Genomic DNA, 15,985 nt, shown 5'->3' on the forward strand with positions numbered 1-15,985 from the left:
TAAAGAAGGTAGAGATAAGGTATTAGACTGATATAAATTTATTGTCAGCAGATACTTTCTGCAATGCCGAAATGAATGAAGGTGCGAATTTTTATTGGTATTTCTAAACTGATTTTCATTGACTGAAGTATTATGATTTAAACTCTTCATTTGAATCCTAATTTCCATCTTCCAACTTTGCTGATATGTGAATTTGGCCCTTTTGCCCCACAGTTAACTTTAAAATAGTACGTTTAAAGCAGAGTGCAGTAAAACCCTCCTGCAAAAGAATAGTTGGAAATTATAAAACAAGATGGGACTTCGCAATCAGTTATAATAATTTCAGTGTCATTTTTCATATATGTTCATTAGTAATTAACACTCTAATATTGTGAGGATTAATAGCATGCAAATTCTGCTATCATTCCTCAAAGGAACATTTTATGTTTTTTTGCAAGATAGCCCCATACGTGAAAATATGTTTACCATAAGGATTCCAGAAAGACTTAGATGAGGGCCCAGAAATACAGAGGCCAGTAACCAGATGAAAGGGCTACCAGTTTTGGTGCACGTAAAGTTTTCAGTCTCCCTTTCTACCTTCCACCCAACATTCAGAAGCCCTTTGTTACACGATCACAGAATGATTACAGCATAGAGGAAACACACAGCCCATCATGCTTGCACCAGATCTACAAATAACATTTCACTAAGTGCCATTTCCTGCCTTCACCCCATACATAGTTCCCTTTCAAATAATTCCCTATTTCTCTTTGAAGTGCATCAATTGAACGTGTTCTTACTATACTCTCAGACAAAATGAGACAATACAGATGAGAATGTGGGATGATAAGTAAGCTAGTGGATGACACAAAGATTGGCTGGATGGCTAATAGTGAGAAAGAAGGTCTTAGGTCACAAGAAAATATAGATGGGTTGGTCAGATTAACAGATCAATGGCAGATTAAATTTAACCTGAAAATTATGAGGTGATCCTCTTTGGAAGAAGTTAAAAATCACACAACACCAAGTTATAGTTCAATAGATTTATTTGGAAGCGCACTAGCTTTCGGAGTGCTGCTCCTTCATCAGGTGGTTGGAAGAAGAACACTTTGGAAGAAGTAACAAAACAAAGGAGCACACAATGAATGGCAGGATACTACAAAGCTCAGAGGGATTGAGGGATCTTGGGGTGCTTGTCCACAGACCCCTATAATCAGCAGGACAGGTTAATAGGATAGTTAAGAAGGGATAGGGGTCACTTGCCTTTATCAGTCGTGGCATAGATCATAAGACTGGGGAGGTCACGTTGGAGCTGACAAAACTTTGATTAAGCCACAGCTGGAGCACTGTGTGCTGTTCTGGTTACTATGTTATAGGAAGGATGTGATTGTTCTGGAGGGGATACAGACGAGATTCATCAGGATGTTTCCTGGGATGGAGCATTTTTGCTATGAAGAGAGGCTGAATAGGCTCAGGTTGTTTTCATTAGTGCACAAAATGTTGAGGGGACCTGATGAAGGTGTATAACATAATGAGGTGCATGGCCAGGGTGTTTAGGATGCAGCTTTTCCCTTAATTAAGGGGTAAATAACAAGGTGAAAGGCTGGAAGTTTAGAGGGGATTTGAGAATCTTGTTTCCATGCAGAGAATGGTGAGAATCTGAAATGCATTGCTTGGGAGAATAGTAGATTCTGGAAACCTGACAACCTTTAAAAAGTTTGTAGATGGGCATTTGAAATGTCATAACATTCAAGGTTACAGATCACTCAACATCAGGTTATAGTGCAACAGGTCCACCACATCATAACATTCAAGGCTATAGGCCAAGTTCTGGAAAGTGGAATAGGTGAAGGTAGGTGATTTTTTTTGTCAGTGCAGACTTGATGGGTTGAAGAATCACTTCTGTGCTGTGTGCGTCTATGGCTTTATATCTCTTTGACAGAGGTTCCAAAGCTTAACTACTTACTGCTGGAAAAGCTTAATCATATGTTGAAAAATATTTCATCAGCCAAGGCTCTTTCAGGCGGCTTCGGTTACGACATCAGATATTACAATATAACTGGGAATCCTCCACCACTGCCCCTCCCCAAGCAAGTATAATGTCCTTTTAATGGGGAACATCCTGCATGCCATAAGAAAAGGATAGGATGATGACCATACTGTGCAAGCAGTTCTGAAAGAGAGGCACCATTGAAGACTGCAGCAAATATATACTGCCTGTTGGTACCAAATATCTGACAGTGTTTAATGCTACTTTTTAACAAATGACATAAGCAAACAAGTTCAACAACAAATTTTGGAATTTTGGAAAATTGGTGCAAACATTTTGTTGCAAATTCTGTAGGCAAGATTCGATATTCTTATTCTATTTGCAAAAATGATTTTATGTAATATTTATGCATAAGATTCATGTATTGTTTAGGCCAGACATGGTTTGTAATATGCTATGAAGGACAGTACATGGTTTGTGAAGTGTTTAGTAAGGAAATGTATGAGGTGCAATGTTTTATGTTTGGCTTTGTGCATGGGAAATATTGCGTTGTGCAGCACATTTGGGATTCTCTCTCTCTCTCTCTAGTGTGACATTGTTATTTAAAATTAGTAAATCTCTCCTTGTGCATTGGACTATGTTGAGTTGCAAGTAGTGTGTAACTGCCCTGTACTGGAGGGCAAGATTTGCATCGTGTTCTGTTTCACGGTGTTGCGATTTGCGATGCATTGTTTTGCATTGCAGTCTGCTTTTTCACTCGCACACAGTGCGCAGGATGCAGTGCTCCTTTCCTGCCGCTGCAGCTTACTGAAATCTCCGGGTTACAGGTGGGCCGGAACGCCGGTTCTGACGTCTCGGTACTCAGGACGCACCCAAGGTACCCATCCCTGAGAATTGATAATCACAAGGAGAAAGGACGACTCCTTGTTCAAGCGGCCGATTCGCTGTTATGGATGCGTTAAGTGCTGCGTATTTCTGTCAGATCGTAAACGGGTAGCCTGAAAGTGACTGACTGGTAGGAGCATTTATCCGAATATTACAGGGGGACGGTTCAGCTCCCTTTTATCTTTCCTGTAAGGTGAGATGTCTCAGACCTCTTGGTTTGCGCCGGAGGAGGGGGAAGTCCGGGAATTTGGACCAATTGGTTAAATATCATAAGGATCTGGTGCGGTGAATGCTGATTGCAATTTAAAACAATTCCAGTGTGTTCAGACATTGTTCAGTTAAGAATATGAATGCCGCAAGCTAATTAAATGTGATTTGTGAGCAAAGCTGCGTAGAAATTAGAAGCCATCACTTATTTGGAGCCTTCTGGGGAATGGTACTTTTTAAAAGAGAGTTTTACTATTTTAATAGGGTTTATTCAATTAAAATATACTTTTAAAGATTTCCGCGTTATAGAGATTAAATTCCTAATTTTGTGTTTTAATTGGAAACCTTGCTTTTGTTTTTAGTAAGATCTGCTTTATTCCAGTGCATTGTAAAAAGTGATAATCGGATCACGAAACCTTTTGTATGTTTGTGATGGTCCCAAACATGGGGGCAGGTTCTCATCTCCCACAACGGGTCCAGCAGCACAGCAGCAGGTTGAAAGTGGATAGACACCAGGGGGAAACCTAACCTTGAACAAAAAAAATGTAACGCTGCAGATTTGCTTTGAAATGGACACGTTTTGAAATATTCTGTCAGAAATTTGGTTGGGTTTAAAAAAATGACATTTTTTTCCTTTTGAGTCTTGTTGAGTTTATGATTAAGCAACACGCCTATAATGTAAACCTCAATCCGGACTTCCGCAAACGTAAGAGCAGCAAGATGAAAGAAAGATAAACAGTCTTTGCAATGTTTAAGGAAGGGGAGCGTTTAGAGACTGCCAATGATCTCAATTGCTCTTTTTGCAGACTGTATCTGTCAATGTGAAGTACACCGGTTCTACATTATTTAGCAACTGTTTAGACTTTTAAACAACCCTTCTGCTTGTGGGCATTTCAGAAGGCTTTATACAGTTATTTAATGATTTCCTAGTAAACTTACAGGACTCAACAGCCATGTCATAGGGATGTTTTTATAAGTATCTTCAGGGTATGGACATCAAATTCAAGGATAGCATTTACTGCCCATCCCAGTTGCCTTTGAACAGTTGGTGGTGAATTTAGGACAAAAAGAATTCAAACCACCGCCACCTGAACTACTAAATTGTACTAGTTTGTGCCGGTCTCCCATAACTTTTGGGATTTTTGTTTGTATGGTTTGATTGCTGGAGCAAGGTTTAGGGCTCCAAATTGAGCATAATGGATGAGGAATATTAGCATTTAATTTTAAAGCTTCTCCATTTAATGCCTTCATACTAAAGTTCACATCTTCCAAGAGAGCTGGATGTATACATCAGCTAGCTATTTGCAACATTTAAATGCAGCCTGGGTGATGTAATTTGGATATCCGCACAGTTTTGTAGAGTTTATGCCTCCATAATGCTGAGTCATAAACCCAGCCAAATAAAATGGACATAAAAGCTATATTTGGCTGTGCATTTAAAATGTCGTATAAAATGCTTTATGGCTAAATTTTGCAAATTTAATGCTTTTTCCCATCATTTTTAGTTCTTCTAAGCACCTAGTTACAAAGGATATTTTAAGAATTTTGGCTTTTGAATTGTTTTTGAATGGGTACAGTAGGTTGGCTCATGAAAGTTCCCTTTATGATATATTAATTTTGAGGAAAAAGCTCAACTAGTCAAGATATCCAACAGCTTAGATTGCTGCAGAAGTGGCAATGCGTTCACTGACCATTACCTTTATACACACATTTATATACAGTGGGACACTTGATATGCCAGAAGAATTCTGTGTTTCAGAGTATATGAATTACCAGGAATGAAAGATAACCTGACTGAAATATAGAAAATTGTTAGGAAATTTGACAGGAAAGATGTGATAAAGTTCTTTGCCTTTGTGAGAAAGTGTAGGATGAGATGGCATAATCTCAGAATAAAGTCTTCTTCTCTGAGGGTAGTGAATCTGTGGAATTCTTTACTGCTGAGGGCTGTTGAGGCTGCATCATTAAGTATATTCAAGTTTGGGATATTGCACAGGACTTTAAAACCAATGAAATACTTTTGAAGTTGGATGAAATGTCACAAAAAAAGCTCATTTCTCTTGGATGAACATTAGGGGAGGCAATGGCTGAGTGGTAGTATCAATAGACTATCAGTCTAAAGACCCAGGTAATGTTCTGGGATCTTGCGTTTCAGTCAGTTTAAATTCAATAAAATTCTGGAATAAAGAGTCGAATAGATAATAGACAATATGCAATAGGTGCAGGAGTAGGCCATTCTGGCCTTCGAGCCTGCACCACCATTCAATATGATCATGGCTGATCATCCTTAATCAGTATCCTGTTTCTACCTTGTCTCCATAACCCTTGATTCCACTATCCTTGAGAGCTCCATCCAACTCTTTCTTAAATTCATCCAGAGACTGGGCCTCCACTGCCCTCTGGGGCAGATCATTCCACACAGCCACCACTCTCTGGGTGAAGAAGTTTCTCCTCATCTCTGTCCTAAATGGTCTACCCCGTATTTTTAAGCTGTGTCCTCTGGTTCGGCACTCACCCATCAGCGGAAACATGTTTCCTGCCTCCAGAGTGTCCAATCCTTTAATAATCTTATATGTCTCAATCAGATCCCCTCTCAGTCTTCTAAACTCAAGGGAATATAAGCCCAGTCGCTTCAGTCTTTCAGTGTAAGGTAATCCCACCATTCCAGGAATTGACCTCGTGAACCCCCTCAATAGCCAGAATGTCTTTCCTCAAATTTGGAGACCAGAACTACACACAGTACTCCAGGTGTGGTCTCACCAGGACCCTATACAGCTGCAGAAGCACCTCTTTGCTTCTATACTCAATTCCTCTTGTTATGAAGGCCAGCAAGCTATTAGCCTTCTTCACTACCTGCTGTACCTGCATGCTTACCTTCATTGACTGGTGTACAAGAACACTCAGATCTCTTTGTACTGCCCCTTACTGCAAAATCCAGACAAAGGTGTCAGTTAGGAACAGGGTCAAGTAGTAATCTGCCTTCCTGTTCTTGCCACCAAAGTGGATAACCATACATTTATCCACATTAAACTGCATCTGCCATGCATCTGACCACTCACCTAACCTGTCCAGGTCACCCTGTAATCTCCTAACATCCTCCTCACATTCTACCCTGCCACCCAGCTTAGTATCATCAGCAAATTTGCTAATGTTATTACTAGTACCATCTTCTATATCATTAATATATATTGTAAAAAGCTGTGGTCCCAGCACTGATCCCTGCGGTACCCCACTGGTCACTGCCTGCCATTCCAAATGGAGCTGTTTCCTGTCAGCCAACCAACTTTCAATCCAAGTTAGTACTTTGCCCCCAATACCATGCACCCTAATTTTGCTCACTAACCTCCTATGTGGGACTTTATCAAAAGCTTTCTGAAAGTCCAGGTACACTACATCTACTGGATCTCCCTCGTCCATCTTCAGAGTTACATCCTCAGAAAATTCCAGAAGATTAGTCAAGCATGATTTCCCCTTCATGATGACCACAAATCTGTTGTTGATTGTTGGAAAAATCCATCTGGTTTCCTAATGTCCTTTAAAGAAGGAAACTGCCATCCTTACCTGGACTGGCCTACATGTGACTCTAGACCCACAGCAATGTGGTTGACTCCTGACAATCCTTTCGGCATTTTGGGATGGGCAATAATTGTTGGCTTAGCTAGTGATGCCCTTGTTACATGAATGAATTAAAAAGATGCCACAGCATTATTTGGGGAAGCACGGATCAGATGTCCTGCACAATATTTATCATTCAACCTATTATAATTAAATTAATCTCATGATGGTGCCAGATTGACTGCTTAATTTGTTTACAAGAGCAACTACAGTTTAAAAATATGTAATTGGCTCTGCCCTGGCACATCAAGAGATCATGCTAAGTGCTTTATATATGCAAGATTTCTTAAACATTTGTCGTGTGAACAGAACTAAGCAGTAAATACTGTGGAACCTTTATGCACTCCATTAAATTATCAATCATTTAAATATGTACCTCCTAAAGTCAATAGCTAAGGATACAATTGTATGCAAAACATTTTTGAAAGATGAGGGGGTAAGATGCTGTCTGCATTGAGCAGGTGGTGATCAGAGGTGTATATTTCACATTAAGATATCCTGAGAATCATTTGTTAGCTACTTTGGCAAGCCAAGTAAAACCGCAGAAGAATGTAGCATTGCAAGTTGCTGAAACTGAACTACTGGATTACCAATAGTGACCCCTCTGAAGTGTTAGAATGGTGTGGCTATATAACCAATTTTGCAAAGTTACAAAAACATTTAAAACAGTGTTGCTGTAATCCCTTGTGATGTTGAAGATCCAAGCAGGCTTAGTGCTGAGATATGGGTTTAGAAATTGAATAGCCTCTGTTCCAAAGTAATGGCTACTTGGTCTCCCAGTATTGTGTACACATACTCTTCTATCTGTATATAACACTTCAACATTTTACTGCTACCTGTGATCTGAAAATATGCAGAAGATTGTTTCCCGAGTTTTAAATGACAACAGAAAATGATGTTTATGGTCTGAATAACCTTTTAAATATATATATATATATATATATATATAATATGCTTTGATTTTGACTTGGCTCATAATTTCTGCTTATACTTCCAGATTTCTAAAGATCCTTTTGTTTGATTCAGTGCTAATGGTTTCTGTCATTCTTAACAAATGTAAGGCTGAGTCCATGTCATAGTCATTTAGCATGATGCTTCCACAGTACAGTAAATGAAATAAGAACACAGCTGGTGGAACTGCAGTGCTTGTTAGACCAGTTTATGTGCCGTGATGATTCATTCATCTATGGACAGGCTATCTGTAGCACCTTTTGTTCACTCCAATGCATCCTGTGAAATGCTTTGCACACAAATGTTGTGTGCATGCATCCAGAAATTTAAACGTACAGTTCAAATTGTGATGAAGTAGAAATAATTCCGAGGTTGTGGCAAAATCAACCAAAGTATATTATGTATGTGTGTTTACAAGTTGAATATAAGTTGGATTGTTAATAAAATGACAATTCTGGGTTCCATATTGTCTTTTGCAGCTTTTGTGGCAGTTTGAGTTAAGGCTGAGAGGGTCAAAGGGTTTGTCATAAGCAGAAATATTTGTTTAGGGATTCTTGAATGGAAATATGGGCCAGATTTTGCAGTCAGCAATGAAGTGGCAGTATTTGTTGCTAACCTTAAAGAAAACTTTTCACAAAGGTTCAAAAACCTCTGTGCAGTACTTTCCTACCATCAGCTTAAACTAACAAGAAAAGGGGATGTCCTGGCATCGAGCAATAGTGATGTCATCTAAGGGGTGAAGTATTGTTCACATTGAAGTATTTTCATAGATAGTAAACCATGAAGTAACATGCACTGATTATCCTTCTCTTCTGAACCCTTCGACAAAGAGCAAAATAAAATATTGACATATTCATGTGGGATTGAGATAGAAATGGAAATATTAAGAACAAAACTGGAAGTAGCATTTATCATTTAAAAATGCTGAGAATTTGTTTTAGCACAATGGAAAACTTTGACATTCCACAAATATAAAATTTGTTTGTAGGCTATTGAAGCAGTTGCAATAATTATGAATCTAATCCATGGTTAAAAATGCAGCTATTGCATATTAAACAAGGTCCAATATTTTCAAGGATTTTAAAAGCAGACCAGTAGCCTAAAAGAGCAAGTTCTTATCAGTTCAGTAACTTTGAATAGTTTAGTTTGTGGAGATTTCAACAGTGTTCCAAATGAAGAAACATAGAACCACTGACAGCAACTTATGGATTTCAGCATTTAACTACATATGTGTGAACTCCAGAAGTTGCTGTCAGTTTCAAAGGTGTAATGACAAGAAATGCTGCCAATTTTATCATCAATCTACTGCAAAATCCAGACAAAGGTGTCAGTTAGGAACAGGGTCAGGTTTATTTAGAATGTTTCTAAAGTGAGAGGAGCATAGAGTGATACGTTACAAGTTACTGTCCATCATTCACTACATAACATTCTTAAGTTCAACAGAAAAGGAATTGTACAAAATACTTTTGTGAAAATACTACATCAAAATTAAATAGCTTAGTTAAAACATGGAAGGAGTTCAGTGTCTGTCTTTAACATTGTGAATGAAACTTGTGTTTCAAATTTAATAATTATACCAAATAGAATATTAATAATCTTTCTATTTATGTCTTTATCTGTAAGTAAATGTAGATATAGATTTAACTTGTTGTAGCAATCTGACAATGTACATTCTCTGGCTTTTGATATAAAAGGACAAAATAAAGGCACGCAGCATATCTATTAACAAGTAATTTTGTATAATACAGATTTTCTCGTGTTGAACTGTGCTAACACATGCACAGAAGGGAACTGCAAGACAAATGTTTATTCATAATATCTTGAAAATCATTATCAAACCTAAAGTGAGTAAAGGTGATGGAAAAAAAGCTAAATTGTAAATCTCATCCAAATGAGTCATCACCTTGGTGACATTTGTCTACACTTTGCCATTTTTGCACCCACAAATATTAAATTGCTCAGTGACCATCTAAAACCTTTCCACTTACATAATGACATTCTTTTAGCTATAAGAATGCAACTGTATTGAAGAACATTTCATCTGTTGTCACATTAAAATAGCTGACTTGTTAAGTCGCATCACGTTAGAGTTGATCTGTGAGGTGAACTCAACTGAAAAATATTCAGGAAGTCAGAGTTATATTTTGAAAAACTGAGAGGAAGCATAACATTAAAAATATTGTGCTTGCTTGACTTTGCAGCAGAAGTAGTGGACAACAGTTCCCACCCTAGCTCATGGAGTAGAAGCCAATGTTTTATTTCCATCATGAGATATGGGCATTGTTGGGGAAGGCAGTATTTATTGCACATTCCTAATTGGCCTTTGCAAAGGTGAGCTGCTTTCTTGAACTGCTGTAGCCCATCTGGCGCAGATGCAACCACTATACTATGAGGAGGGAAGTTCTAGAATTTTGAATCAGTGACAACAAAAGAAAAGTGATGTAGTTCCATGTTAGGATGGTGTGACTTAGAGATGGTGGTGACATTCCAGGTGGTACTGTCCCCATCTGTTACCCTAGTCCTTCTAGCTGGTAAAGGTTTGGGTTTGGAAGGTGCTGTGATGGACATTTGGTGAGTTACAGTGCATTGCATTTTGTATATGCTGCCACTGTGTCATAGAATCATAGACTCCTTGAGTAATACAGCATGGAAACAGGCCCTTTGGCCCAAACTGGTCCATGCTAACCAAGGTGCCGACTCAGCCAGTTCCAATTGTTCTGCATTTGGTCCGTATTCCTTAAACCCCTGATACCCATATACCTATCCAAATGTTTTTTAAATGATGCTATTTTACATGCCTCAACTACTTTCTCTGGCCCCCCATTTCATATTTGCACTGCTGTCTGACTGAAGAGGTTGCCTGTCAGCTCCTTCCCCTGTCAGCTCCTTCCTAAATCTTTCCCCTCTCACCTTAAAGAATTGTCTTGGTGGTGGAGAAAGTGAATGTTTATGTCGGAGGATGGGGTACCGATCGGGCAAGTTTATTGTATCGAGCTTCTTGACTGTAATTGGTGTCACCTTTATCTAGACAAGCAGAATATTTTCTCATATTCCTAACTTCTGCTTTGGAGATAGTGGAAGGTTTTGGGGATGAGAAGGTAAGTTACTTGCCTCAATATTGCTAGTCTTTAAACTGCTGTCATTGAGTCATACACCTCAGAAACAGACCTTTTGATCAAACTTGTCTATGCCAAACAGGTTTCCCAAACTAAACTTGTCCCATTTGCCTGCATTAGGCCCAAATCCCTCCAAACCTTTCTTATTCATGTACCTGTTTGAATATCTTGTAATTACAGAATTTACATGGCTGGTCCAGTTTGTTTCTGGTCTGTGGTAGTTCTCAGGATGTTGAAAATATTGCAAATGGATTAAAAGCCAGTGTTAATACTATTATCTCCAGATCCTGCGTGAGGTTCCCCAATTTGTTATGGTTTCAGCTGGGATACCATGAATCATTAAAAGCTCGCAGGCAAAGAGGAATGAACTGGCTCCTCTTCTTTTCCATCCATTTCTCTGTTAGTCATTGAGAAATTAAAAAATGGATCGCTTCCCTTGTGGACATCTTTTCCTAAGATCTAAATGAACTGATGCTTGAAAAGGAGCCAATTTAACAGAGTTTAACTTTAATTAACAAAAAGGGTTAGTTTATTCTTCATTAAATGTGAGAACAATTTGTATCCCAAGATGCAAGCACACAGTGTAGAAATGAGGTAAGCTCAAATTAGTAAATATTTAAAAAAGAAACATGGATCTGTCTCTGAATTGTTTGTTGAAAGCAGATAGTTGATCTTGCAGTTGTGATTTTAAGAGAGTTGATACAGCCAAAGATTAAGCAGCTGTCAGGAGAGAGAGAGAGAGAGAGAGAGACCCCCATGGAATGTCACACCTATGGGCGAAAAGGGTACTTCAAACAACAGACATTCAAAGGGAGACAAGAAGTGGTAGTGGAAGGAGAGTATTCTGCCTGGACGTCAGTGTGAGTGGTGTTCCACAGGGCTCTGTCCTTGGGCCTCTACTCTTTGTAATTTTTATTAATGACTTGGATGAGGGGATTGAAGGATGGGTTAGCAAGTTTGCACAGGGTTGTTAAGAAAGCATATGGTGGTTTGGCCTTCATTAACAGGGGGATTGAGTTTAAGAGCCATGAGATCTAGTTGCAGCTCTACAAAACTTTGGTTAGACCGCACTTGGAATACTGTGTCCAGTTCTGGTCGCCCTATTATAGGAAAGATGTGGATGCTTTGGAGAGGGTTCAGAGGAGGTTTATGAGGATGCTGCCTGGAATGGTGTGTTTATCTTATCAAGAGAGGTTGACTGAGCTCGGACTTTTTTCATTGGAAAAAAGAAGGAAGAGAGGGGACCTAATTGAGGTATACAAGATAATGAGATGCATAGATAGAGTTGATAGCCAGAGACTTTTTCCCAGGGCAGAAATAGTTAACATGAGGGGTCATAGTTTTAAGCTGTTTGGTGGAAAGTATAGAGGGATGTCAAAGGCAGGTTCTTTACACAGAGAGTTGTGAGATCATGGAATGCGTTGCCAGCAGCAGTTGTGGAAGCGAGGTCATTGGGGATATTTAAGAGACTGCTGGACATGCATATGGTCACAGAAATTTGAGGGTTCGTACATTAGGTTTACCTCACATGAGGATCAATGGTCGGCACAACATCGTGGGCTGAAGGGCCTGTTCTGCGCTGTACTGTTCTATGTTCTCTATGTTCTAAGTGAGTCAAAACAGACTGAACTGTAATCTCATATGACTACAAAGATAACCAGAGGCTGACAGGCTGCTGCTCAACAGCAAGCTGGTGATTATATCTAAAACTGCACACACAATTTGTGTTTTTCTTTTTGAGGAGTACACAAGGACACGAGTTAAAAAGACAGTTTCAGCTCTACTAGAGTGTGCCAGCGGGACCGAATATTGTTATGTGTCCTGGGATTCAAACACTAGTTCTTCGACTATGATCTTAATTGCACATTATCACCTTGTCTTGCAAGTAAAGATGATGCTCTCCATGCTAGAAGTCAGCTAGCTAGCAGCCAGACAAAAGGACAAGAAATAACAAACAAACCCTGACAAGGTTCATGGGGAATCACTAATTAAACTCCTTGTGGATATCTTTGAGTATGAGTTCCCTTGGCAACAGGCTGCTCAGCTGGATCACTCCTAGAGCGCCATTGTGGTAATGTCCCACTTGCTCCAGAGATGCGTAAAATATCGCTGAACAAGTTGATGTAAAAGAAATGAATAAATAAAGCTGACGCAGAGAGGGCTCATGTGCAGTGGTAGTGTCCCTACCTCTGAACCAGGAGCCCCAAGTTCAGGTCCCACCTGCTGCAGAGGCATGTAATAACAACTCTGTGCAGATTGATTAGAAAATATCCATACAACAGACTCGGGGATAAGTGAAGACCATCAAAGAGTCACTGTAGAAGCTTTGTTAGTGATGTCATGTCTCTTGAAACACTCATCCCTTTGAAAGGTTCCTGCTGCTTTTCTTTTTTGCACTCTTCTCCCTTTGGCCATTTACAATGCAGGTCCCACTTTTTAAGGATAACTCCTGGGATCCCAGGAGAGCTGTCACTGATGTTCTTTATATGGACAATATCTTCACCTAATAATTTTCTGTCCGGGGCTGGGTCTAGCCTGTGTAGTGACTCTATTTTGGTGTTCAACAATAAATGATGTTCCATTCCAGTTAGGATTCCTGGGTTATTACACCCTGAATACTGGAATTTCATTGCAGTTGAAAGGGATCTGAATTAAAGTGAAACCAAGGATTGTAACATCTACTGTTCAGTCATTAACATCAATTCTACTGGTTACCTCCAATGTAAGGCCCACGAGGTCAATTATGCGATTTTCATGAAGAGTTCAAATATCATGTGACTGAGCATAGCCATGTCCTTCCAGAAGATTTGCAGAAGTCACAGTTGGATCATCAGCACCTCATGAACTTTCTATGGGACTGTAATGCATTATAACCTGCCACAGAGAGCATTTGTCTCCAAGAAAACCTCAACACAAAAGAATTGGAAGTTACCCTTGTCTGACATAAGTGAATTTCTACTTCAAAATCCGATGTTGACTATAGGCAGCTTTTATCTACGATGCAAGTGTTAGTCTCAATGGTAACTGAACTCCCATCCCTCTGAAGGACATTTAATGACATGAATCCCACAGTGCTGAACACAACTACCTTTTAACAATCCAACTTTGAAAGAGCAAGTAGTTAAAGGGTCACCGCTGCTTCGTACAACACCTGATTATTTCAAAACCCCTGATATTGGGCTATAAAGGAAAAGATTCTGGCTTGTGAAAAGCAGGAAACAACTTTTATTTGGGCTGTTTGCAAATAATCAACCTTCATTCGTCAAAACAGTAAGGCAGAAATTACACTTTCAGCAGTGTTCCCCGGATGACCTTCAAAAGAATATTATAGAGAAGAAAATGTTTACAGCTTCTAAAGTGCTGGCTAGCCATTTAACCAACAATCACTGTAAAGAAATTCTATTCCCTTTCTTCATAAAATGGTTGTTGGGGCCTCAGAACTAAGAGAACAAATTGCATACAATAACAGGTTTTGGATCAATCTTAGACTTATTTGTTTATTGAACACACAAAAAAGTTCTAGTACAAACCTCTTCACAATTGATTGAAACTTAGAGTCGATATGTTGTTAGTCTTCACCAGAATTTATTGTAGCCCTGGACCTGGCGATAACTGGTCTCCATCCTCCTTGCCCTTACTATAATGACGTGCTTCAATGTTGTGCCTTTATTAAAGTATTTCAGTCTTATTGTTAGACACCTGTGTTTCAGGCGCAAATTCTGTAAACATTCCATCGGATTGTCCGGTTTTTCAGACCTCTTTACCTTGGGCTTGTTAGTGTTTTGTCCACTGCAAGGTCATAGACAATTTTCCTACTTGTCTATACAACAAAATGACAATATGATCCTTTCCCCATGGTGAGGGAATCTTGGCTCAAAGCAGATTGGGGTGCAAATACTCCTTCATTTCCTGGAAGGAGTTATTCACACTTTGTCTTGTCAGTGTAATTGTTCTCTCAATCTATAATGAGCCAGAACTTGAATTAACTCACCCCTCTGCTAAGTTAACTATTTCATGTCCTTAAAACTTGGGGATCATGTCTTTCCCTACAAAAGAATTGCAGACTGCTCACTGCAGGTTGGATTTTTGGATCACCTGGTATCCTGGATTTTGTACTTTAGTTGTTGCTAATTGAATAATCTTTTCATCTTTTCCAAATTGATCTCTTCTTATGTGTGTTCCTGAGTATGTCTGTTTTGCACATTATCATCGCCCACCCCACCCCATACTAACAGTGTGAGAAATAAGCCATACTGCTGTTTAACTTTATAACAGTGTTGATTCAGCCTTTACAGGTCAGAGTCCACAAAGAGAGAGAGTGGGAAATAGGGATAGATATTCGTTTTCAAATTCGTAACCAGGCCATTACAATTGTGGTATCAGGGATGAGGTGAAATTTTTTTTTCCCCAGTGATAAAGATGGTTATTCACTGATGTTTGTATGGTGTAAGTTTTTTTTTACTTATCAGCCAAGGCTTCCAGGTTTTATTGCATATGGACATGGGCTGCTGCAGTATCTGAACCCCTATTGAAAGGTTTGATTATCCTCACTTTATTAACTGTCCAATGCCTTCAGAAAACTGAAAGAATTAATGTGTTTTCATTCAACACTGGTAATTTTGTATTAATTTACTTGATATTAGTGTGTGTCAGTTTTGATCCTTTCACTTTGCTTGGATGGTGTCATGGTTTTCTTCACCAAATCCAGTTATCACAGGTTGCATTGAAAGGTGCAGTGCTAGGGAATGTTGATTTGCCAGTGAGTGTGCATGCTTGAAACTTGAACTGTGCCGTTTCTAAAACTTCAAGAACTTTATATTGAGTAACCGTGGGTGAAAGGTAGTGTTCTGATAAAGCACATTGCCTGAAGCATTGAGCTAATAGCTTACTAGCGCTGTGTGTTGTATAAGATAATGGTTCTGAAAAAGTGAATGCTGAAGACTGTATTAAGCTGCATCCAATCAAATTACTTAATGAGAACTTATTTGGGGAGGAGAAAGGACACCTTTGGATTTTGAGGGAGAGAACCTATCATCCAGGCCTCATTTGAGTCTTTGTAACAATGTCTGACATACCAGTGTAGTTTATGTCTGATGATCATCATATAATAAGCAACATTTTGTTTAACAAAAGTTTTTTTCAAGGTTTTTCTCTACCACACTAGACAAAGTAGATCCCAAACTAAAGGGGGATGGCAGCAGCAAATCTATCTGATGGTGACCAGGAGTCCAGCTAGCTAATA

The 15,985-nt window shown here is 39.1% G+C and overlaps 1 protein-coding gene across 3 annotated transcripts in view; it reads left to right on the forward strand.

Moving 5' to 3' along the window:
* Window positions 1-2,735: 2,735 nt before the first annotated feature.
* mfsd6b (major facilitator superfamily domain containing 6b) overlaps window positions 2,736-15,985 on the forward strand; it is a 54,550-nt gene continuing 41,300 nt past the window's right edge. Inside the window, exon 1 of one of the 3 annotated variants that reach the window (XM_043692860.1) lies at window positions 2,736-2,984. The gene's annotated coding sequence lies outside the window, so the exon portion shown is untranslated. The remainder of the gene's footprint in view (window positions 2,985-15,985) is intronic. The other 2 variants (XM_043692858.1, XM_043692859.1) reach the window with 2 other exon arrangements.

The sequence above is a fragment of the Chiloscyllium plagiosum genome, chromosome 7 (assembly GCF_004010195.1).
Source record: "Chiloscyllium plagiosum isolate BGI_BamShark_2017 chromosome 7, ASM401019v2, whole genome shotgun sequence".
Lineage (NCBI taxonomy): Eukaryota > Metazoa > Chordata > Chondrichthyes > Orectolobiformes > Hemiscylliidae > Chiloscyllium > Chiloscyllium plagiosum.